Source organism: Bombina bombina, chromosome 4, assembly GCF_027579735.1.
Source record: "Bombina bombina isolate aBomBom1 chromosome 4, aBomBom1.pri, whole genome shotgun sequence".
NCBI lineage: Eukaryota > Metazoa > Chordata > Amphibia > Anura > Bombinatoridae > Bombina > Bombina bombina.
In genome coordinates this window covers 284,547,377-284,572,883 of record NC_069502.1, presented here as the reverse complement: position 1 = coordinate 284,572,883, position 25,507 = coordinate 284,547,377, and the positions used below count along the sequence as shown (strand labels likewise).

The window sequence follows — 25,507 nt, the reverse complement described above, 5'->3', positions numbered from 1 at the left end:
CAGCCCAATAGGCTGGCATCCGTCGTCACTATGACCCACGCTGGCCTGCGGAAACACATTCCCTTGGACAGATGATCCTGTGACAACCACCAAAGAAGAGAGTCTCTGGTCTCTTGGTCCAGATTTATCTGAGGAGATAAATCTGCATAATCCCCATTCCACTGTTTGAGCATGCAAAGTTGCAGTGGTCTGAGATGCAAGCGAGCAAACGGAACTATGCCCATTGCCGCTACCATTAAGCCGATTACCTCCATACACTGAGCCACTGACGGGCGAGGAATGGAATGAAGAGCTCGGCAGATGGATAGAATTTTTGATTTCCTGACCTCCGTCAGAAATTTTTTCATGTCCACCGAATCAATCAGAGTTCCCAGGAAAGGAACTCTTGTGAGAGGGATAAGTGAACTCTTTTGTATGTTCACTTTCCACCCGTGAGATCTTAGAAAAGCCACCACGATGCCCGTGTGAGACTTGGCTAGTTGGAAAGTTGACACCTGGATTAAGATATCGTCCAGATAAGGCGCCACAGCTATGCCCCGCGGCCTTAGAACCGCCAGAAGGGACCCTAGCACCTTTGTGAAAATTCTGGGAGCTGTGGCCAACCCGAAGGGAAGAGCCACAAACTGGTAATGCTTGTCCAGAAAGGCGAACCTGAGAAACTGGTAATGATCTTTGTGGATAGGAATGTGTAGATACGCATCCTTTAAGTCCACGGTGGTCATATATTGACCCTCCTGGATCATTGGCAAAATAGTCCAAATGGTCTCCATCTTGAAGGAAGAATTTGTTTAGGATCTTGAGATCCAAAATTGGTCTGAAGGTTCCCTCTTTTTTGGGAACCACAAACAGATTGGAGTAGAACCCTTGCCCCTGTTCAGTTTTTTTGGAACTGGGCAGATCACTCCCATGGTATATAGGTCTTCTACACAGCGTAAGAACGCCTCTCTTTTTGTCTGGTTTACAGACAATTGAGAAAGATGGAATCTCCCCCTTGGGGGAGATTCTTTGAAATCTAGAAGATACCCCTGGGTTACTATTTCTAAAGCCCAGGAGTCCTGAACGTCTCTTGCCCGAGCCTGAGCGAAGAGAAAGTCTGCCCCCTACTAGATCCGGTCCCGGATCGGGGGCTACCCCTTCATGCTGTTTTGGTGGCAGCAGCGGGCTTCTTAGCCTGTTTACCCTTGTTCCAAGTCTGGTTAGGTCTCCAGAATGACTTGGATTGAGCAAAATTCCTCTCTTGCTTTGCGGCAGGGGAAGAGGGAGAGGGACCACCTTTGAAGTTCCGAAAGGAACGAAAATTATTTTGTTTGGTCCTCATCTTATTCGTCTTATCCTGAGGAAGGGCATTGCCTTTCCCTCCAGTGATGTCTGAGATGATCTCTTTCAGTTCAGGCCCGAATAGGGTCTTACCCTTAAAAGGGATAGCTAAAAGCTTAGCTTTTGATGACACATCAGCAGACCAGGATTTAAGCCATAATGCTCTACACGCTAAAATGGCAAAACCTGAATTCTTCGCCGCTAATTTAGCCAATTGAAAAGCGGCATCTGTAATGAAAGAATTAGCTAGCTTGAGAGCCCTAATTCTATCCAGAATATAATCTAATGGGGTCTCAACCTGAAGAGCTTCTTCCAGAGCCTCGAACCAAAAGGACGCTGCAGTAGTTACAGGAACAATGCACGCTATAGGTTGGAGAAGAAAACCTTGGTGAACAAATATTTTCTTCAGAAGACCCTCTAATTTTTTATCCATAGGATCTTTGAAAGCACAACTGTCCTCAATAGGTATAGTTGTACGCTTAGCCAGGGTAGAAATAGCTCCCTCCACCTTAGGGACAGTCTTCCACGAGTCCTGCACGGCGTCAGATATGGGAAACATTTTCTTAAAAGTAGGAGGGGGAGCGAACGGAATACCTGGTTTATCCCACTCCTTAGTAACAATTTCCGAAATCTTCTTAGGGACCGGAAAAACATCAGTGTAGGCAGGAACCTCTAGGAATCTGTCCATTTTACACAATTTCTCTGGAACTACAATAGGGTCACAATCATCCAGAGTCGCTAAAACCTCCCTGAGCAATAAGCAGAAGTGTTCTAGTTTAAATTTAAAAGCCATCATATCTGAATCTATCTGAGGGAACATATTTCCTGAATCAGAAATCTCTCCCTCAGCCAGCAAATCCCTCACTTCAGAACATTGTGAGGGTACATCGGATATGGCTAATAAAGCGTCAGAGGGCTCAGCGTTTGTTCTCACACCAGACCTACTGCGCTTCCCCTGCAACCCAGGCAGCTTAGATAAAACCTCTGTGAGGGTAGTATTCATAACTGCGGCCATATCTTGCAGGGTGAAAGAATTAGACGCACTAGAAGAACTTGGCGTCGCTTGTTCGGGCGTTAACAGTTGTGACACTTGGGGAGAATTAGATGACTGAGAATCATCCTGCGACATACTTTTAGTAGCTAAAATATGTTCTTTACAATTTATTGGCCTTTCCGTGCATGAGGGACACATTCTAAGTGGAGGTTCCACAATGGCTTCTAAACATATTGAACATTGACTTTCCTCAATGTCAGACATGTTGAACAGGCTAGTAACTACAAACAAGCATAAAACACTTTATTTAGTGAAAAAAAATAACAATCTTAAAAAACGGTACTGCGCCTTTAAGAGAAAAAAAGCATACACGTTCTGCAAAACAGCCTAAACATGCACCAAATCTTTAAAAATTTTGTATGTAGACACAATATAGGTAGTTATGATTGCACCACAAAACTTTTAACAATTAACCCCTTAATTTGCAAACCGGATCAAAAATAGGCCCAGATCCGGAAAAAAAACACTCTCAGCACCTTGCCACAGCCCTGCTGTGGTCCTACCTGCCCTCAGGGATTGAAAATGTGGGGTAAAAGCTTCGATTTGGCCCAAAACATACACCAGGGCCATCAGGAGTTAGAGTTTGCTGCTTGCTGATAAAACTAACTGCGCATCTGAGGCACGAAAATAGGCCCCGCCCATCTCACTCAATGTCTCCACAGCCTTAAAGAACCGCACCAGAGCGGTTATAACTAGCCATGTGGGTTCTGAGACCCAAAAGTTAAGCCATGTGTGCCCTTAATAAAGTTTGCCCAAAACTTTATTGCCCACAAAAACGTTAAAGCACTCCCAAATCAAAAAAACGTTTGCTCACAAACATTTGCAATTCAGTGTCAACCATATTTGTAATTGCCCCCATATGTAAGCTAAGTAATGCCCTTCTTTTAGCTCTAGGATTACTGCTTACCCTTACCCTCCTGGGTATAATGTCAGCCTTTCTGAAATACACAGTCTCTCCAGAAAAATATGACTGAACATACCTCACTGCTGCATAGCATGAAACCGTTCCTCACACGGAAGTTTCCTGTACTCCTCAGCCTCTGTGGGAACAGCAATGGATCTTAGTTACAAATGCTAAGATCATCATCCTCCAGGCAGCAGTCTTCATCCATCTGCTGCCTGAGAGTAAATAGTACACACTGGTACCATTTAAATTAAACTCTTGCTTGAAGAAATTAAAAACTAATATTTTATCACCTCTTTCACTTTACCCTTCCTAGTACTTAGAGTAGGCAAAGAGAATGACTGGGGGTGGAGCTAAGGGAGGAGCTATATAGACAGCTCTGCTGTCGTGCTCTTTGCCACTTCCTGTTAGGAAGGATAATATCCCACAAGTAAAGGATGAATCCGTGGACTCGTCTTACCTTTATAGAAGCAATAACGTTGGAATACTAAAATTGAAAACAGTTGATGGTAGAATAATAGAAGGAGATAAGCAAATTGCAGATTGTCTCATTACTTATGATAAAAAACAGGGAGGAGGTAGCGCCTACGGCAGTCTGGTGTGTCTAAATTAAACACTCAATTAATAAAAACTTCCCATGAATAAAATGACTAAAACGAGTGCATGTCACAAATAAATAATTTATTAACACAATCTAAAACATCCATTCAAATTAATATTTAGTACAGTTTTTCAAAACTCTGTCTAAAATAGCTTTCTTTTGGCTATAGTTAGGAGACACCGGTGTCTATCTTATAACTCTATTAGTTAAAATTTAAGCTGAAAAAAATCTCTGTCTCTGGAGCAGTAACTTAAAACCACATAAATCCCATAAATAAGGATTAATAACCACCAAAAACAGGCGATTGAAATGTTTGTAATAATAATAATTATTTTAATTATGTTACAAAAATTATTAGACCAGGGTGGAGCAGTTGATGTAGCATGTCTAGATTTAAGTAAAGCATTTGACACCGTCCCACACAATAAACTTATTCACAAACTGTATCTCCTTGGTCTAGACTCAAAAATTGTGAACTGGGTAGAATGCTGGCTTATGGGCAGAAAACAAAGTGTCTTATTAAATGGAGTACATTTAGCAGAGGGGGGCTGTTACTAGTGGTGTTCCTTAGGAGTTAGTTCTGGGGCCTGTTCTGTTCTGTCTGTTTGCAGATGATACAAACATTTATAATAGAGTAGATGTTCCAGTGGGGGGTAGACAAAATGAGAAGTGATATACAACAATTATAGGATTGGAAAATGAATGATCTAAAGTTTAACACAGTAAAGTGTAAAATAATGCATTTAGGGAAGAAAAATCCAAACGTTTATTACAGACTTAATGACACTTTACTGACTGTTACAGACGAGGAACAGGACTTGGGAATTATTATTTCAGATGATTTAAAACTTAGTAAACAATGTAGTAATGCTGCGAGTAAGGCCAGCAGAATGCTTGGATGTATTTGTAGAGGTATTTGCAGCAGAAATAATAAGGTTCTTATGCCACTTTACAGATCATTAGTTAGGCCTCATCTTGAGTATTGTGTGCAGTTCTGGAGCCATATCTTCAGATGGATATAAACAAACTAGCATCTGTGCAAAGGAGGGCTACCAAAATGGTACATGGTCTAAAAAATAAAACGTACAAGGAGAGGCTCAATTACCTAAATATGTATAGCTTAGAGCAGAGAAGGGAAAGAGGTGATATGAAAGCAGCTTTCAAGTATTTTAAAGAGCTTAGTAAAACTGAGCCAGTGAGTATTTTACATAAAAAAGAAAGAACAAGGGGTCATAATCTCAAGTGCAAGGGTAGTATATTCAGGAGTAATTTGAGGAAGCACTTCTTTACAGAAAGGATGATTGATACATGGAATAAACTTCCACAAGCGGTAGTAATGACAAACACTGCATCTGGGACAAGCATTAGGCTATCCTACTAACTAGATATATACTTATAGGAAAACTTGCCGGGCCTATAGGCAATATCTATGTTTCTATATATATCAAAATGATTTATATTTAAGTAAGACTATAACTACTTATAATACATTAAACATTAAATTAAAAAAGAATAAACAATATCTTTTTGATATAACCTTTGACATAAAAGGTTGGAAGCATTCTACTGGGCAGCAGCGGCTATCATGCAGTTACACTTTGGTAGTTGTAAAATGACTGTTGTAGAGTGTGACTGAGGCTGCAAAGATTAAGGAGGAGACAAACATATCTTGCAGTCTGCAAAGTTAAAGGACCAGAGGTCAGATCAGTAATGACAACTGCCTTGTTTATAACAAGGTTTTGTTGGTAATCGAACAGCTCCTGCTATTTACATATCAGTAAATCCTTGCATCTAAAAATACTAGTAATCTTCCTGCGCTAACATTTTGTGTTATATACTTCTTTCATTCTTAAATTCATTAATCTATTTAAAGAAAACAATTAAATTAAATCTATCTTGTAGGAAAAGACACTATATTCACAAGCATCCTTTAGTTCTGGGGACAGGTATCACACATGATTACAAATACAAACAGAAAGAGAAGCAGTCTGCCAGGAACGAACAGCTCAGTGGCTTGTTCTGTGGTCCGGTTACCAGCTGGGAGTAGCTTCTTTTAGCCCAATTGTGCTTTTCACAGAGAAAAACTTTCCTGAAGTATATCACTCTGATCCCGCCTCATAAGGTCAGTCCAGCCCAAAATACCAGGCAATTCTCCTCTTAAAAAAAGTAAATGGCAACCCCAGACAAGGAGTCCACATATGGTTTCCCCCATCACCCGTAGGGAGACTTCCCCCAGGGTCATAATTCCAATACAAACAGAAAGAGAAGCAGCCAGGAATAAACAACAGCTACGTGGCATGTTCTATGGCCTGGTTACCACCTGGGAGAAGTTTTTTAGCCCAGTTGTGCTTTTCACAGAGGAAAACATCCCTGAAGTATATCAGTCTGATCCCACCTAACTAGGTCAGTCCAGCCCGAAATACCAGGCAATTCTCCTCTGAACAAGGGAAAAAGCAACCCTAGACGATCACTTCGTCCTCCTTTGGGCCTCATCAGTGAGGTGTAGCCATATCCCTCAAAGAACATTGGGCAAGAAGTCCACATCTGGTTTCCTAAGGGAAAAATGGGCAACCAGACGTAGACTCCTTGATCAGCGTGCTTAGAGGAATATGGCTATACCTCACTGACGAAGCCCAATGAAGACAAAATTGATCATTTGGGGTTGCTGTGTTCCTTGTTCAAAGAGGAATTGCCTGGAATTTCGGTGCTGGACTGACCATAATAGGAGGAATCAGACTGATATACTACAGGAAAGTTCTACTCTGTGAAAAGCATTACTGGGCTAAAAAGAAGCTGCACCCAGGTGGAAAATCGCCATAGAACACGCTAACAATGTTATTGAGCTGGTTGTTCATTCCTGTGAGTGCGCTTCTCTCTGTGTCTATTAAAATACACATGATTAGCAGCACTATTTTTTTAAATCTATGTTTCATACCAGTTTTCAAAACAAAGGTGTAGCTTGGTGTTGTCTCTAAAAGTCATAAATGATAAATGTTTTTCTACCACAATTTTTTTTTTACTGAGCCAATAAGAAATAAGAGAGACATATATTGCTTGCTGTACAGTATATTTGCTTATGGAGAAATGAGCATGGGCATCCAGAGAGGAGGCAAAAGGTGACAAATGCCCACTTGAATAACTTTTTCGTTGCTAATGAGCCACTATGTTTAAAATGATTTACAACTCTGCTCACAAGAGCCATAACCCGCTTTGTGTGGAAGGGGGGCAAACCGCGTATAGCGCTTCACAAACTTCATTCCCCTTATACTGCAGGAGGATTGGGCCTCCCCAATCTTAAATTATACAATTGGGCAGCTCTGGCACGTCTGGTGACAGACTGGCAAATGAACACGGGACATTTCTGTGACACGAAACTAGAGGAAACAGTAACGGCGCCTATTGCGCTAACCTATCTACCGTATGGAAATGGGACCTTACCCTCTAAGATCACCAGGAGTATGCTGTATAGAGATCCTCTAAGAGCTTGGTATCTGATACACAAGTACCTGAAGATTGACGCCACCTCCCCGAAATTTATTCCGATAATGGGCAACCCCTCCTTCCCGGCTGGAAGTGATCACAAACCGTTCCGTGTCTGGAGGGAACGGGGTTTAAAAACCATCGGAGATGTAATGGATCCCTTGCAACATATAGTGAGGTCTTTCCAGGAACTAAAGAACAAATTCCAACTCCCAAACGGTCACTTCTACGCATACTTACAATTAAGACACTATGTCTGCTCCTTAAAAGCTTCCAACGCAAGCTTCTGGGAGGGGGTCACCCTTTGCGATATCCCAAACGATGTTTCGGCTGGGTAGATTCTCACTTTCCCATTTTTATATGCGTCTCTTGAGGCAGAGCGAGACCCCGATCCTTTCTAATATATTATCAAAACTCAATGATACATGCTCGGTGTACCTGACAGAACAAGACATAAAAAATAGCCTGGAGCGCACGAGGCAAGCCACATTAGCAGTGCATTATAGAGAAGCACAAACGAGACTGTTACACTCGGACTATATTACACCACATAGATTGTCCAAATGGGACAGACGACTAGCCGACATATGTGTCAAATGCAGAGCAGCTGCCCCTACACTTCAACATTACTTTTATACATGCCCCAAGATCAAAAAGTTCTGGGGACAATGCCAATACTGGTTGCGGGTTACACTGGGTGAGGAGATCACGCTCACAAGTGCAGAGATCTTCTTGTTTAAATGGGACGAGACCCTCGTGCGATTTCATAGATTCCTCACATTGTGCATGTTGCTTGCGAGACACTGTATCCTTCAGAGATGGATTACAAGACAGTCCCCGACAATAGCTCAGTTCAGGCACACACTACTCAGACAACTCTTCGTGGAGCAATACGATGCCAGACTAGACACCATGCACAGATTACGCCCTTTCCTTAGGAAATTGAAACCGCTTTTAAGTAAACTAGACCCACCCATACAGAGACAAATCTTGCAGCCCTTCGCTCATCTGGAGACAATACTTCAGTTGGGTATGTCTGCTGACTGGCAACACATCATAGACAGTGCCAAAGATCAAAGCCCTGAACAGCCTCGGGTAGAATTGATGTTGTTCTAGTGGACAGTAACTAATTTCTCTCTTTTTTTTTTTTTTTTTTTCTTCTTCTCTCCCCCTTCTTCCCCCTCTTCCCTCCATCCTATCTACTCTCACTTAATCATTCTAAAAGGGGGGGGGAGGGAGGGGGGGGAAGAGAAACCTTAGAGGATCATGTAGAGAGCACAGGTTTTACATACAGGTGCATACTATTATTACCGCCTTTTCTTGTCCTTATCTTCTTAATATTGTTTTGTAGTTTGATAACTATGTTGTTTAAATGTTTGTTTGTTAAAAAATGTAAAAAAAATATTGCAAAGGAACGATATCTGAAAGTATCTTTGGACGATTTGGACTCTAAACGTGTGTAATGGACTACCATAACCCTATGGATTTAAATTCGTAGAGACATGTTTCGTAGGGCGCCTTAGCGTCTCACACACCTTGGAGAAATGTTTAAATCTCTGTCAATTTATACCGCACACGATGTATTGTCTTGATGTTATTGTCCTTTTCTTGCAATAATAAAAAGAGAATTAAAAAAAAAAAAAAAAAAAATGATTTACAACTCATGTGTACAACAAGCAACTCTCTCCAGTTGCTAGTCCAGCAGCAGGATTTGTTCAAGTCCCTCAATAGTGATACAAATAGCTATACTGCTACGCAGCAGCACAACACTTAGTATGCATATGGAAGGAAGTGGCCAAAAGGTAACCCCGAGTCAGGGACACATGAGGTTGTGTATGCACTCAGTGAATGCACTGAGGGGAGCAGCTAATTAAAGGGATACAACACCCCACATTTTTCTTTCATGATTCAGATAAAGAATACCATTTTAGACAACTATCCAATTGACTTCTAATTTCAAATGTGCTTCAAACTCTTTGTATCCTTTCTTGAAGGAGCAGCAATGCATTACTAGGAGTTGTACACATCTGATGGTAAGAGGCATATATTTGCAGCCACCAATCGACAGCTAGCTCCTAGTAGTGCATTACTGCTCCTGAGCCTACCTGGGAATGCTTTTAAACAAAGGATGCCAACAAAACAAAGCAAATTATAAAAGTAAATTGGAGAGTTGTTTAACCCCTCGAGTGCTAACGACGGATCTGAGCCATTGCAAATTGTCTCAGTCAGGTGCTAACGACGGCTCAGAGCCGTCGCTAGCACTCTCCCACTTTGAGGGAGATCTGGGAGCTCCCACCCGCTCTTACCCCGGCGATCTGGCCTGCATAGTGACAGGCATCGCCAGGGCTTCACGTTGTGACGTCACCGCGCAACTTTATGGACAACTGACAATTGTCAGTTATAGGGAGATGGGGAAATGCTGCATAGAAGCCTAGTACCTTCGTACCCCCAAGACCCACTGTTGGAAAGGTAATCGCCTCACCTTTCCAACAGTATACAGTATGTGGCATCTGCAAAAAAAAGTAAAAAAAGTTATTAAACTAAATGTAAAAAAAAAAAAAAAAGAAAACGTGGGGGTCTTTAGGGGCTCATAAATAAAAATCAAAACTGCCTAGAGACCCCCAAAATATATTTTCTAAAAATTAACTCATATATCTTTAAAAAAAAAAAATATTGGTTTATATATTCTAACTAAATGATCACTGTATTAATCACTGTAGTAATCACTGTAAATGCAGTGATCACTTAGCTGTAAAATGTCACATTCCCTTTTCCAATATGGCTCCTGATATTATATTTTCAATCCCAAAATCACCTAGATTATGTGGTTACAAATTACCAATGGTAGAGGGATGCTTTTTATGAAAAACTAATATTTTTATCAGTCTTTTGGCCTGTGTGTTAGGTGAGTAAGCATCCTCTTTGCTCAGCTTCCCCATAGTCTAAAATCCTTTAATTTTTGCTGCAAAAAGCTTATTTTTTGTAGTAAAATGTATATTTTATTTCTAGCAGCATAATTTCTTTGAAAATATCTTTATTTTTGTAAAGAGAATTATGGCTAAGCGTCTGATGAGTGCTGAGGAAGCAGCTGAGATTTTTATGAACTTAGACTCTGAATTCTTCTCTGATGATACATCTGCTGCAGAAGATTCTGACAGCGACTTTTTCCCTGGGCTGTCATCATATAGTGACAGTTCAAGGAAGACAGATGAACCAACTGAGCCACGGCGTGGCCGCAGACAGTTCAGAGTTGTCAGTTCCCATGGTAGATGGATGGCAACAACATCTGCAGTGGCCAACAGCATACTGTGGGAGTCAGGGGCATGGGGGATGTTGCAACAACATCTGCAGTGGCCGCACGGCATATTGTGGGAGTTATGGGCAGGCCTGTTCCAAGCTACAACTGGACCTCCCCTAATATGCTTCAGCCAGTGTTGCCTCCATTTACTGGCAATTCTGGCCTCTTGGTGGGCACTGCAAATTTTGAACCCATCAACAAGTTCTTAGAATTTATTGTTCAGCAGACAAATCTGTATGCTGAACAATTTTTTCAAAATACTGATGCAGAATTGAGCCACCATGCCAGAGCACATCGATGGAACTGCGACCAATTTGCAAGAGATGAGGAAATTCTGGGGCCTCACTCAGCTAATGGGGATTGTGCAAAAGCCAAGCATAGCCTCATATTGGTCAAAGCAGTCTACTCAGATTACTTCTATCGTCCCTGCTACAATGAGCAGGGACAGATATATGTTACTGCTCAAGATTTTTTAAAATCATTTAGAATTAGGTTAGTCAATTAATGAAGTCGATTAAACGTATAGGGGTTATACAGGTGAAACTCGAAAAATTAGAATATTGTGCAAAAGTTAATTTATTTCACTAATGCAACTTAAAAGTTGAAAATAATATATGAGATAGACTCATTACATGCAAAGCAAGATAGTTCAAGCCGTGATTTGTCATAATTGTGATGATTATGGCTTACAGCTCATGAAAACCCCAAATCCACAAACTCAGAAAATTAGAATATTACATGCAATCAATAAAACAAGGATTGTACATAGAACAATATAGGACCTCTGAAAAGTATAAGCATGCATACTGTATGTGCTCAGTACTTGGTTTGGGCCCCTTTTGCAGCAATTACTGCCTCAATGTGGCGTAGCATGGAAGCTATCAGTCTGTGGCATTGCTGAGGTGTTATGGAAGACCAAGATGCTTCAATAGCGGCCTTCAGCTCATCTGCATTGTTCAGTCTCATGTCTCTCATCTTTCTCTTGGAAATGCCCCATAGATTTTCTATGGGGTTCAGGTCAGGCGAGTTTGCTGGCCAATCAAGCACAGTAAACCCACGGTCATTGAACCAGGTTTTGGTGCTTTTGGCAGTGTGGGCAGGTGCCAAGTCCTGCTGGAAAATGAAGTCAGCATCCCAATAGAGCTCGTCTGTGGAAGGAAGCATGAAGTGCTCCAAAATCTCCTGGTAGACGGCTGCGTTGACCCTGGACTTAATGAAGCACAGTGGACCAACACCAGCAGATGACATGTCTCCCCAAATCAACACAGACTGTGGAAACTTCACACTGGACTTCAAGCATCTTGCTGTGTGTGCCTCTCCATTCTTCCTCCATACTCTGGGTCCTTGGTTTCCAAATGAGTTGCAAAATTTGCTCTCATCAGAAAAGAGGACTTTGGACCACTGAGCAATAGACCAGGTATGTTTTTCTTTAGCCCAATTAAGACGCTTCTGACGTTGTTTGTTGTTCAGGAGTGGCTTTACAAGAGGAACATGACATTTGAAGCCCATGTCCAGGATCCGTCTGTGTGTGGTGGCTCTTGATGCACTGACTCCAGCCTCAGTCCACTCCTTGTGAAAGTCCCCAACACTTTTAAAAGGCCTTTTCCTCACAATCCTCTACAGGCTGCGGTCATCCCTGCTGCTTGTGCACCTTTTTCTTCCACACTTTTCCCTTCCACATAACTTTCTATTAATGTGCTCTGATACAGCACTTTGGGAACATCCAACTTCTTTTGCAATTACCTTTTGAGGCTTTCCCTCCTTATGGAGGGTGTCAATCATGGTTTTCTGCACAACTGTAAGGTCAGCAGTCTTTCCCATGATTGTGATTCCTACTGAACCAGACTTAGAGACCATTTAAAGGCTCGGGAACCCTTTGTCGGTGTTATGGCTTAATTAGCTGATTAGAGTGGGACACTTTGAGCCTAGAATATTGCACCTTTTCACAATATTCTAATTTTCTGAGATTGTGGATTTGGGGTTTTCATGAGCTGTAAGCCATAATCATCACAATTATGACTGATCACGGCTTGAACTATCTTGCTTTGCATGTAATGAGTCTTTCATATATTAGTTTCACCTTTTAAGTTGCATTAGTGAAATAAATTAACTTTTGCATGATATTCTAATTGTTCGAGTTTCACCTGTATATGCAGTTAAACAGTTTTAAGTGTTTCAAGGTAGCCATGTCTGCAGTTTAACAGCTGTAGCCAACTGGGAATTAGAGATACAGTATACAAGGTACACAGTTTTGGAAAGTACACCCCTTGACGCATCAAATGAGGGGCTGCATGTATTGCTAGTACAAATTTGGAGTGCGAAAGACATAAATGAACATGTCACTTTGCTTAGAAAAAAATATTTTCTAAGCAAAGCACAATATTCAATTAATATTTGCGCACTCCACTTTTGTGCTAGAAGTACATATAGCCCCTCATTTGATGCATCAGGGGGTGTACTTTCTATTTGTACTTTATGTACCCTAATTTAATTTCCCAGGTGGCTAGAGCTGTTTAAGTGCAGATATGGCAACCTAGAAAATTTTATTTAAAATTGTCGTTAAACATTTGGGGTGATGTCTACAATTAGACAGTTGTAGTCACCTGGGAATTTAAGATACAGTATACAAGGTACACAGTTTTGGAAAATACACCCCTTGGCGCATCAAATGAGGGGCTGCATGTATTGCTAGCAAAAATTTGGAGTGTGTAAGATATAAATGAACATGTTGCTTTGTTTAATTTTTTTTTTTACAAGTGCGATATTCGCTTATTTGTTGCACACTTCAGATTTGTGATATAAATAAGACCTCATTTGATGCAGCTGGGGGTGTAATTAAAAAAATATATAGTTTAGTTGTCATATCTTAACTTCCCAGGCAGCTAGATTTGTTTAATTGCTGGCAACAATACATTACATTTAAAGATGCTTTTTGTTAAGGTCGATCAAATTGACACATCAGCAATAAAACGGTAGAAAAACACAGGGAAATGTTCTCAATTTCTGCTTATTTTAGACAGGTTACCTACTGCAAATATTTAGCAACACAGGTTTTGATGATAGAGTTAATAAAAAATAGTTTGCAATTTTATTTTTCTATAAAAACACACTTTTTTCATATTTGATGCTATATTTTTAAAACCTGTTGAGACATACACATATAATAATGCTATATTTGGAATCTGCTAGGTCTGCTGAAAAAAACAATATATAGTTTGTATAGTTTATTCACACAAACTTTATTTCTAAAAGTGTTTAAACGTGAACTGCAACAAAAAACTCAAAACTAGCTTAGCACCCAGGTGGTAAATGGCTTAGCAGCCAAAGGTTTAAAATTCTATCTGAATTAAGAAAGTTTAATTTTAACTTTACTGTCCATTTAAGGACCAGAGGTATAAAAAAAATCCTAGTCCCTGTCTCCTCCAATGTTCCAGTACAGCCTTACATTGAGATGCTGAGCCCACTCTATATCACACTTCTTACAGCCCACTCTCTCTGTACTCTAGTTTCTATACAAGCATCATACTTACCCTGCTACCAGTCACATCCACAACATAGTTCTCACAGGAAATTTGCAGCACAAAGTGCATTGGAGGCCAGGCTGCCCCTTTAAACAAAATCTTCCTTTCTCCCTATTATCTTCTATTCCACACTGCATCTCCCGTATTTTTTTCTGCTCTCTCCTTCCCAGCCTTTCTCATCTTTACCCCTCAAACTCCCTCTTGGCTTACCCATTTCTCTTTTCTCCATTCCTTTATCCCCTTTCCCCAATTTTACCCTCCTATATGTTGAATGCATTTCCCTTCATATACTGACGGGCGTTAGAGCAAATAAGTGCATTTTTATTTCCAATTCACAAGTACCACTCTAGTTATTTGTCTATTATTGTTGGTCATTCCTGGAGATGCCCATGTACAGATGTGACATTTAACTTTATTTTTTTTTTTTTTGCTCCTCCAGGAAAAGGAAGAAAAAAAAAACTAATCACATGATAGTACGTCTTCCTCTCTAACCATTTTCACTGTTATTAGTAGTGTGACATAAACTGCACAAATAGCACTAGCGCAATACAGCAAGAGACAAACAAGAGTCACCCTATAAACATGGCCTAGTTAGACAACCTCAAAAACGGAACATACACACTGCATACTTACATAAATTGTAAACATAACAACAATACGCAGAAAGGAGCTGGGAACGTTACAAAAGTTGCTACATTACATAACTCTGCAGTGCCACCTGCAGGCTGGAAGCTGCAGAAATAACAAAGGAACTGGAATTTTCACAAAGCAGGTAGTTTACTTTAGGCCACTAAACCTCATACTGAATATTACATGTACACAGTAATCGTGTAATTATTTAAGAGAATAAAATGCATAGTAAATCTTTTTCTTTTTTTAAAATCATACATTTATGTACTGTACTCAAGCACTGTTGCCTGCAAAGGGATTAAACACATAGTTAAAGTCAGTCCAATATTGAACTGAATGGACTGTTCTGTAGTTCAAGCACCTGTAAAATCTGTAAAACAAAATGTAGTGTCCCCAGAGCTGCCTACAGATTTTTAAAGGAAGTCAATGGCTCATGGAAGGGAAGGAAAGGGTAAAAACAATGTTTTGTGTCATTAGCAGCCAGTGGAGCAAAACACTGACAGTGAAGGAGATAAAATTAGTACTCGTGAACATATGTATGTGGCAGAACCTCGGTTTAGATTTGGACAAAGCTTAAAGGGACAGTCTACTCCAAAATTTGTATTGTTTAAAAAGATAGATAACGCCTTATTACCCATTCCCTAAGCTTTGAATAGCCAATATTGTTATATTAATATACATTATAACATCTAAAACTCTAAATCTCTGCCTGCTTTTAAACCCCTGCAGGCCGCCTTTATCTCAGTCCATTTTATACTCTTTTCACAGCAAGACAGAAACAGTTCATCTGTACCATATAAATAACACTGTGCTCACTCCTGTTACAAATGAGACTGCACTGATTGGCTAAATTGCAACTCGTAAACAGCCCTGAGATAAGGGGGCATTCTGCAGAGACATATACAATGTAATCACAGAAGTAAAAACAATATTAAAGGGACACTGAACCCAAATTTTTTCTTTCGTGATTCAGATAGAGCATGCAATTTTAACCCCTTAACAACACACGTCGTACAGGGTACGTCACACACAAACTGGTCTTTAAAGACCAGCGACGTACCCTGTACGTCGTTAGGGGTTTCAAGCGGCTGGAAGTGATCCTGATCGCTTCCAGCCGCTTTCAAGGTATTGCCGTGATGCCTCGATATTGAGGCATCACTGCAATACCTTTTTTGGCACATTGATGCAGAAAGGGCCACTCTGTGCCCCTCTCTGCATTGGCCAGCGATGGTGCCAATCGTTGGTGGGTGGGAGCAGCTGTAGGGAGGCGGGTAGGCGGCCCATCGCTGGTAAGCTTCTGGCCAGCAATGGGAAATGCCTGTCGGGGAAGCGTGCGTTGGGGGTGGGGGGCGTGCGTGTGCGCGCACACACGATCTGGCCGCAATTAATATGTCAAAATGTAAGTGGTGGCAGAGGGTGGTGGGTGGCAGATGGCAGAGGGAAAAATAAATCTCTCTCTCTCTCTCTCCCCCCTCTCTTTGTGCTCTCTCCCCTCTCTCTTTTGCGCTCTCTCTCTCCCCCCTCTCTTTTGCGCTCTCTCCCCCTCTCTTTTGCGCTCTCTCCCCCCTCTCTTTTGTGTTCTCTCTCCCCCCTCTTTTGCTCTCTCTCTCTCTCCTCTCTCTTTTGCGCTCTCTCTCTCCCCCCACTCTTTTGTGCTCTCCCCCCCTCTCTTTTGCTCTCTCTCTCTCCCCTCTCTCTTTTGTGTTCTCTTTCTCTCCCCCTCTTTTGCTCTCTCTCTCCCCCCTCTCTTTTGCGCTCTCTCCCCCCTCTCTTTTGCTCTCTCTCCCCCATCTCTTTTGCGCTCTCTCCCCCTCTCCTCTCTCCCCCCTCTCTTTTGCTCTCTCTCCCCCATCTCTTTTGCGCTTTCTCCCCCCTCTCCTCTCTCTCTCCCCTCCTCTCTCTCCCCTCCTCTCCTCTCTCTCTCCTCTCCTCTCCCCCCCTCTCCTCTCTCTCCCCCGCTCTCCTCTCTCTCCCCCCCTCCTCTCCCCCCCCCTCTCCTCTCTCTCCCCCCCCTCCTCCCCCCCCCCTCTCCTCTCTCCCCCCCTCCTCTCTCTCCCCCCTCTCCTCTCCCCCCTCTCCTCTCCCCCCTCCTCTCTCTCCCCCCTCCTCTCTCCCCCCCCCTCTCTCTCTCCCCTCCTCTCTCTCCCCCCTCCTCTCTCCCCCCCCCTCTCTCTCTCCCCTCCTCTCTCTCCCCCCCTCTCTCTCTCCCCTCCTCTCTCTCCCTTCTCTCTCTCCCCCTCTCTTTGTGCTCTCTCTCCCCTCTCTCTTTTGCGCTCTCCCCCTCTCTTTTGCGCTCTCCCCCTCTCTTTTGCGCTCTCTCCCCCCTCATTTGCTCTCTCTCTCTCCCCCTCTCTCCACCTCTCTCTCTCCCCTCTCTCTCTCTCCCCTCTCTCCCCCCTCTCTTTGCGCTCTCTCCCCCTCTCTTTTGCTCTCTCTCCCCCATCGCTTTTGCGCTCTCTCCCCCCTCTCCTCTCTCTCCCTCTCTTTTGCGCTTTCTCCCCCCTCTCTTTGCGCTCTCTCACCCCTCTCTTTTGCTCTCTCTCCCCCATCTCTTTTGCGCTTTCTCCCCCTCTCCTCTCTCTCTTCCCTCCTCTCTCTCTCTCTCTCCCCTCCTCTCCTCTCTCTCCCCTCTCTCCTCTCCCCCCCTCTCCTCTCTCTCCCCCGCTCTCCTCTCTCTCCCCTGCTCTCCTCTCTCTCCCCCCCTCTCCTCTCTCTCCCCCCCTCTCCTCTCTCTCCCCCCCTCTCCTCTCCCCCCCTCCTCTCTCTCCCCCCTCCTCTCTCCCCCCTCTGTCTCTCCCCTCCTCTCTCCCCCTCTCTTTTGTGCTCTCTCTCCCCCATCTCTTTTGCGCTCTCTCCCCCATCTCATTTGCGCTCTCTCTCTCCCCCATCTCTTTTGCGCTCTCTCCCCCTCTCTTCCCCCCTCTCTCTCTCCACCCTCTATTTTGCGCTGTCTCCCCCCCTCTCTTTTGCGCTGTCTCCCCCCCTCTCTTTTGCGCTCTCTCTCCCCCCTCTCTTTTGCGCTCTCTCTCTCCCCCTCTTTTGCTCTCTCCCCCTCTCTTTTGCTCTCTCCCCCCCTCTCTCTCTCTCTCTCTCTCTCTCCCCCCTCTCTTTGTGCTCTCTCTCTCTCTCCCCTCTCTCTTTTGCGCTCTCTCTCTCCCCCCTCTCTTTTGCGCTCTCTCCCCCTCTCTTTTGCGCTCTCTCCCCCCTCTCTTTTGTGTTCTCTCTCCCCCCTCTTTTGCTCTCTCTCTCTCTCTCTCCTCTCTCTTTTGCGCTCTCTCTCTCCCCCCTCTCTTTTGTGCTCTCCCCCCCTCTCTTTTGCTCTCTCTCTCTCCCCTCTCTCTTTTGTGTTCTCTTTCTCTCCCCCCTCTTTTGCTCTCTCTCTCCCCCCTCTCTTTTGCGCTCTCTCCCCCCTCTCTTTTGCTCTCTCTCCCCATCTCTTTTGCGCTCTCTCCCCCTCTCCTCTCTCCCCCCTCTCTTTTGCTCTCTCTCCCCCCATCTCTTTTGCGCTTTCTCCCCCCTCTCCTCTCTCTCTCCCCTCCTCTCTCTCCCCTCCTCTCCTCTCTCTCTCCTCTCCCCCCCTCTCCTCTCTCTCCCCCGCTCTCCTCTCTCTCCCCCCCCTCCTCTCGCCCCCCTCTCCTCTCTCCCCCCCTCCTCTCTCTCCCCCCTCTCCTCTCTCTCCCCCCTCTCCTCTCCCCCCTCCTCTCTCCCCCCTCCTCTCTCTCCCCCTCCTCTCTCCCCCCCTCTCTCTCTCCCCTCCTCTCTCTCCCTTCTCTCTCTCCCCCTCTCTTTGTGCTCTCTCTCCCCTCTCTCTTTTGCGCTCTCTCTCCCCCCTCTCTTTTGCGCTCTCTCCCCCTCCTCTCTTTTGCGCTCTCTCCCCCTCTCTTTTGCGCTCTCTCCCCCCTCATTTGCTCTCTCTCCCCCTCTCTCCACCTCTCTCTCTCCCTTCTCTCTCTCCCCTCTCTCCCCCCCTATCTTTTGCGCTCTCTCTCCCCCCTCTCTTTTGCGATCTCTCTCCCCCTCTCTTTTGTGCTCTCTCCCCCCTATCTTTTGCGCTCCCCCCTCTCTTTTGCTCTCTCTCTCTCCCCCCTCTCTTTTGTGCTCTCTCTCCCCCTCTCTTTTGCTCTCTCTCTCTCCCCCTCTCTTTTGCACTGTCCCTCTCCCCCTTTCTTTTGCGCTCTCTCCCCCCTCTCTTCCCGCTCTCTCCCTCTCTCTTTTGCTCTCTCTCCCCCTCTCTTTTGAGCTCTCTCTCTCCCCCATCTCTTTTGAGCTCTATCTCTCCCCCTCTCTCGCTCCCCCCTCTCTCTCCCTCCCCTCTCTCTCTCTCTCCCCCCTCCTCTCTCTCCCCCCTCCTCTCTCTCCCCCCCTCCTCTCTCCCTCCCCTCCTCTCTCCCTCCCCTCCTCTATCTCTCCCCTCCTCTCTCTCTCTCCCCTCTCTCTCTCCCCCCTCTCTTTTGTGCTCTCTCTCTCTCCCCCTCTCTTTTGTGCTCTCTCTCCCCCCTCTCTTTTGCGCTCTCTCTCTCCCCCTCTCTTTTGCTCTCTCTCTCTTCCCCCTCTTTTTTGTCTTCTCTCTCTCCCCCCTGTTTTGCTCTCTCTTCCCTCTCTCTTTTGCGCTCTCTCTCTTCCCCTCTCTTTTGCGCTCTCTCCCCCTCTCTTTGCGCTCTCTCCCCCTCTCTTTTGCTCTCTCTCCCCCATCGCTTTTGCGCTCTCTCCCCCCTCTCCTCTCTCTCCCTCTCTTTTGCGCTCTCTCCCCCCTCTCTTTGCGCTCTCTCCCCCCTCTCTTTTGCTCTCTCTCCCCATCTCTTTTGCGCTTTCTCCCCCCTCTCCTCTCTCTCTTCCTTCCTCTCTCTCTCTCCCCTCCTCTCCTCTCTCTCCTCTCTCTCCTCTCCCCCCTCTCCTCTCTCTCCCCCGCTCTCCTCTCTCTCCCCTGCTCTCCTCTCTCTCCCCCCTCTCCTCTCTCCCCCCCTCTCCTCTCCCCCCCCTCCTCTCTCTCCCCCCTCTATCTCTCCCCTCCTCTCTCCCCCTCTCTTTTGTGCTCTCTCTCCCCCATCTCTTTTGCGCTCTCTCCCCCATCTCTTTTGCGCTCTAACTCCCCCAACTCTTTTGCGCTCTCTCCCCCCTCTCTTTCCCCCCTCTCTCCACCCTCTCTTTTGCGCTGTCTCCCCCCTCTCTTTTGCGCTGTCTCCCCCCCTCTCTTTTGCGCTGTCTCCCCCCCTCTCTTTTGCACTCTCTCTCCCCCCCTCTCTTTTGCGCTCTCTCTCTCCCCCTCTCTTTTGCTCTCTCTCTCTCTCCCCCTTCTCTTTTGCTCTCTCTCTCTCTCCCCCTCTCTTTGTGCTCTCTCTCTCTCCCCTCTCTCTTTTGCGCTCTCTCTCTCTCCCCCCTCTCTTTTGTGCTCTCTCCCCCCTCTCTTTTGCTCTCTCCTTCTCCCCTCTCTCTTTTGTGTTCTCTCTCTCTCCCCCTCTTTTGCTCTCTCTCTCTCCCCTCTCTTTTGCGTTCTCTCCCCTCTCTCTTTTGCTCTCTCTCTCTCCCCCATCTCTTTTGCGCTCTCTCCCCCTCTCCTCTCTCCCCCCTCTCTTTTGCTCTCTCTCCCCCATCTCTTTTGCGCTTTCTCACCCCTCTCCTCTCTCTCTCCCCTCCTCTCTCTCTCTCCCCTCCTCTCCTCTTTCTCTCCTCTCCTCTCCCCCCCTCTCCTCTCTCTCCCCCGCTCTCCTCTCTCTCCCCCCCTCTCCTCTCTCTCTCCCCCCTCTCCTCTCTCTTCCCCCTCTCCTCTCCCCCCTCCTCTCTCTCCCTTCTCTCTCTCCCCCCTCTCTTTGTGCTCTCTCTCCCCTCTCTCTTTTGCGCTCTCTCTCTCCCCCTCTCTTTTGCGCTCTCTCCCCCCTCTCTTTTGTGTTCTCTCTCTCCCCCCTCTTTTGCTCTCTCTCTCTCCCCTCTCTCTTTTGTGCTCACTCTCTACCCCTCTCTTTTGTGCTCTCTCTCTCCCCCTCTCTTTTGCGCTCTCTCCCCCTGTCTCTTTTGCTCTCTCTCCCCCCTCTCTTTTGTGTTCTCTCTCTCTCCCCCCTCTTTTGCTCTCTCTCTCCCCACTCTCTTTTGCGCTCTCTCTCCCCTCTCTTTGCGCTCTCTCCCCCCTCTCTTTTCCTCTCTCTCCCCCATCTCTTTTGCGCTCTCTCCCCCTCTCCTCTCTCTCTCTCCCCTCCTCTCTCTCTCCCCCCTCTCCTCTCTCTCTGCCCCTCTCTCTCCCCCTCTCCTCTCTCTACCCCTCTCCTCTCTCCCCCCTCTCCTCTCCTCTCTCTCCCCCCTCTCCTCTCTCTCCCCCTCTCCTCTCTCTCCCCCCTCTCCTCTCTCTCCACCCTTCTCCTCTCTCTCCCCCCTCTCCTCTCTCCCCCCCTCTCCTCTCTCTCTCTCCCCCTCTCCTCTCTCTCCCCCCTCTCCTCCCCTCTCCTCTCTCCCCCCCCTCTCCTCTCTCTCCCCCCCCTCTCCTCTCTCTCCCCCCTCTGCTCTCTCCCCCCCCTCTCCTCTCTCTCCCCCCCTCTCCTCTCTCTCCCCCCTTTCCTCTCCTCTCTCTCCTCTCTCCCCCCTCTCCTCTCTCTCTTCCCCCCTCTCCTCTCTTTCTCCCCCCCTCTCCTCTCTTTCTCCCCCCCCTCTCCTCTCTTTCTCCCCCCCTCTCCTCTCTCTCTCCCCCCTCTCCTCTCTCTCTCTCCCCCCTCTCCTCTCCCCTCCTCTCTCTCCCCTCTCTATCTCGCGACCGGCCACGCCCCCTTCATGCCCGACCATGCCCCCTTCATGGCCATTCACGCCCGACCACGCCCTCTTCAAACCTCTCCTCTCTCCCCCCTCTCCTCTCTCTCCCCCTCTCCTCTCTCTCTCTCTCCCCCCTCTCTTCTCTCTCTCCCTCCCCTCTCCTCTCTTTCTCCCCCCCTCTCCTCTCTCTCTCCCCCCTCTCCTCTCTCTCTCCCCCCCTCTCCTCTCTCTCTCTCTCCCCCCCACTCTGCTCTCTCTCTCCCCCCTCTCCTCTCTCTCTCCCCCCTCTCCTCTCTCTCTCCCCCCCCTCTCCTCTCTCTCTCCCCCCCCACTCTCCTCTCTCTCTCCCCCCCTCTCCTCTCTCTCTCCCCCCTCTCCTCTCTCTCTCCCCCCTCTCCTCTCTCTCTCCCCCCTCTCCTCTCTCTCTCCCCCCTCTCCTCTCTCTCTCCCCCCTCTCCACTCCCCTCCTTTCTCTCCCCTCTCTATCTCGCGACCGGCCACGCCCCCTTCATGCCCGACCACGCCCCCTTCACGGCCATTCACGCCCGACCACGCCCTCTTCAAACCGGCCACATCCCCCACTCACACCCGGCCACGCCCACTTCTGCCGCAGATCAGCTAGGGAGTAGGACTCAAAGGCCAGGTGTGTTTGTCCTCGTGCTGTCTCTACTGCGCATGACAGCTTCGGACAAACACACTTGGCCTTTTATATAATAGGATGATGCAAATAATGGTATCTTTAGAAAGTCAATTTAATGGCGAGAAAAACGGTATATAATGTGTGGGTACAGTAAATGAGTAAGAGGAAAATTACAGCTAAACACAAACACAGCAGAAATTTAAAAATTGCCCTGGTCCTTAAGGGAAAGAAATTGAAAAATGTCCTTGTCCTTAAGGGGTTAAGCAACTTTTTTAATTTACTCCTATTATCAATTTTTCTTCGTTCTCTTGCTATCTTTATTTTAAAAAGAATACATCTAAGGCCAATGTCTAGTACTATTTTTGTAAAACACAGTTGGCAACCCTAACAGCAATGCACTACTGGGAGCTAGCTGAACACATCTGGTTTGCCAATGACAAAAAAACATATGTGTGTAGCCGCCAATCACCAGCTAGATCTCAGAAGTGTTTGGCTGCTGCTGAGAATATGCATATATGATTTTCAATAAAGGATGCCAAAAGAAAAAAAAATAACAGAAGTTAATTTAAAGGGACAGTCTAGTCAAAATTAAAACTTTGATTATTCAGATAGGACTTGTAATTTTAACCAACTTTCCAATTTACTTTAATCATCAAATTTGCTTTGTTCTCTTAGTATTCTTATTCAAAACTAAACCTAGGTAGGTTCATATTCTAATATATAAGCCCTTGAGGGCTGCCTCTTATCACATGCTTTTTAAATAGCTTTTCACAACAAGAGACTGATAAGTTCATGTGGGCCATATAGATAAAACTGTGTTTACGCCCGGGGAGTTATTTAAAGGGAAAGTAAACATAGAAAATAATGTTATATAATTCTGCACATAGTGCTAGACACCCGCCTGCAGTCTTACTCCTTTTTCAAGTGCTTAAGTGCCATTTTTTGTATTGCTTTTATGTTGACATTTTGTTTTTTTACACATTAAACTTTACGGATTTTGAGCCTGTCTACTTAGTTTTTTGAATTTTTATGTGATTGGGCGGTGGAGATCGCCTTTTGTACAGGCTTGCTTTGAGTCGTTACCACCTAAGTTAAGGAGATAACAGTTGTTTGCCGGATGAGTGACGTCATCAGCTGTTGCCCGGACTTGGATTGAGAACATATATATATATAATAGAAAGAAAGTCCAGACAAGCAGCTCAAAACAAGGTTCCTTTATTTAGATATAGCGTGCATAAAAACAGCATTAGCTCTGCAAAAAATAGAAAAAAATGTTTGCAGGCAAGATTGTAGCATGGCCGGAGCGTAAGGGCTGTTAGGAGCACAAAGATGGGCTTGGCTGACGTGTTTCAGCTCCTATGGAGCCTTACTCATAGACTGCATACTGCCCATTCTCCTATGCAAATTTATATAGGCTTGCCTAACTTGTAATTGGATGTTTAAGGCCCTTTCCTGCTAACTAGTGGACATACCTATAAGGGAGGGACAAGGGGGGGATGAGTTTAAATAAGAATACTTGCATGTGTTTATTATGTATATATGCACATAGGAGATAAAACATATAAAGGGTTTAACAGTGAAGGAGTAACCATTATACCCCTACACTATATATCACCTATCATTCTATATAATAAATGTTTATTGATGTATGTACATGGGCACATATTTGAATGAGCATAAAAATGCAAATATGTATAGGTGTACCCATACTCCCTGTCTTATCTTATTAAGGATACACATAGATGTGTACACACACGTGTGTTTACATGCAAACTAAGACATAAAAATATATATAATACTAATAATAATTTAACCACTGGAAATTCATATTCTGTAGATACGTAATTTTCTTGGTAATAATTCTATTCTGTTCCTATGTAGAATATTATTATGGTACTTAGTTGCCTAAAGGGAGCATAATCTCCTTTACTAAAGTTAAGATCAGGTAAGGGACAATTGTGTGAGACTTCAATACTGAAATAAACAGTTAAGTTCGGAGGCTACACTACTAATCAATGCATTTATTAATATCTAGGTTAACTACCCCTATATTGCTATTATTACTCAAGATACCTCCTATTGTGTAATTAATCAACTTGACCTCTATTTGATTGTTTAATAATCATTACAGGTCGTTGGTTATTCAGATATGAGAGGGGAGAAAAAAATAAAGAAATTTAGAATTAGGATACAATGGAATAATGAAATGGAGTGGAGTGGGATACTGGACCAGGGACTACTCTAGATTACCAATGGTTGATAAGGTCTGTTTCTATAATTAGACCTGAAGGTTGCCTAGTCCCCAAGGTGAAGATCCAAAAGACCTCCTTTCTAAGGAGGTCCTTGGATCTATCACCTCCCCGTGGTCTCTTTGGAATGTGGTCTATGACTATCCATGTAAAGTCTCTAACATCTCTATGATGCACTTCTACGAATATATATACTTTTTTTTTTTTTTTAAATATATGATTTTAGAAAATAGGGAAATATCAGTAACATATACAATATAATAGGGTCTGTAATAAAGGTATCTCAGTACAAAGAATTAATACCTCTTTCTTTTCTTTTTTTAAATACTTATAAGGTCCTCTTAATAAATCTAGGGTCACTTGTGGACCCCTAATATGTATAATGCAAAGCTTGGAAGAAGCATCTCAGGTTCCAAATCCAGTCATGGACCCTAACAAAAGATAATGACTTGTAGATAAATTAAATGAGTACTATAGAATAGGATCCTATACTGTTTTAACAATTAACAAAGAGAAATAAACTTGGATTATTAGTGACATAATTCACACAATAATATGAGGACTTTTAGTGACGTAACCCAGAGATGGCTGCAAGACAAACATCAATTGTACACAGGAGCAAGAACCACTAACAGCCCTAATATACTATACTCTGCTTTCTTGGCTGCTGACAGCAGAGCAATACCTGTTGTTATCAAAACCCCACACCAGACTAACATCATCTAGAGTAATAGTGTGGGAAACAGCACCTTTATCTTTCTTTCCTGTGGCAAGGAGCAGGACTAGCCAGGTCCCAATATAAATGCAAATAAGTAGATTTCCAGCCTCCATGGAATAATTAAAAGACCTTTATTTCTTTTTCACAGGGTCCATAAAGCAAATGACAACGTTTCAAACCACACACTGGTTCTTAGTCTTGTCTAATTTGTCTATGTACAGGGTGTGCCTTTATACCTGATACAACAGTCAATCTATACAATATTGCCATCTTGTGGTCTTTTACTAAAATTACATGTGTTCAATAAAAAGAGAAACATTTTTTACTTTTCATTTTCTGTTTTTTCTTTATATTTCACAA

General features: G+C 44.7%; 1 protein-coding gene across 8 annotated transcripts in view; it reads right to left on the bottom strand.

Moving 5' to 3' along the window:
* LOC128656206 (glutathione hydrolase-like YwrD proenzyme) overlaps positions 1-25,507 on the bottom strand; it is a 628,013-nt gene that overhangs the window by 516,764 nt on the left and 85,742 nt on the right. For 2 of the 8 annotated variants that reach the window (XM_053709987.1, XM_053709983.1), the window contains exon 1: positions 14,809-14,866. The exons of the other annotated variants lie outside the window; for them this stretch is intronic. The gene's annotated coding sequence lies outside the window, so the exon portion shown is untranslated. Of the gene's footprint in view, positions 1-14,808; positions 14,867-25,507 lie in introns of those variants that run through there. 8 annotated transcript variants of the gene reach the window in all.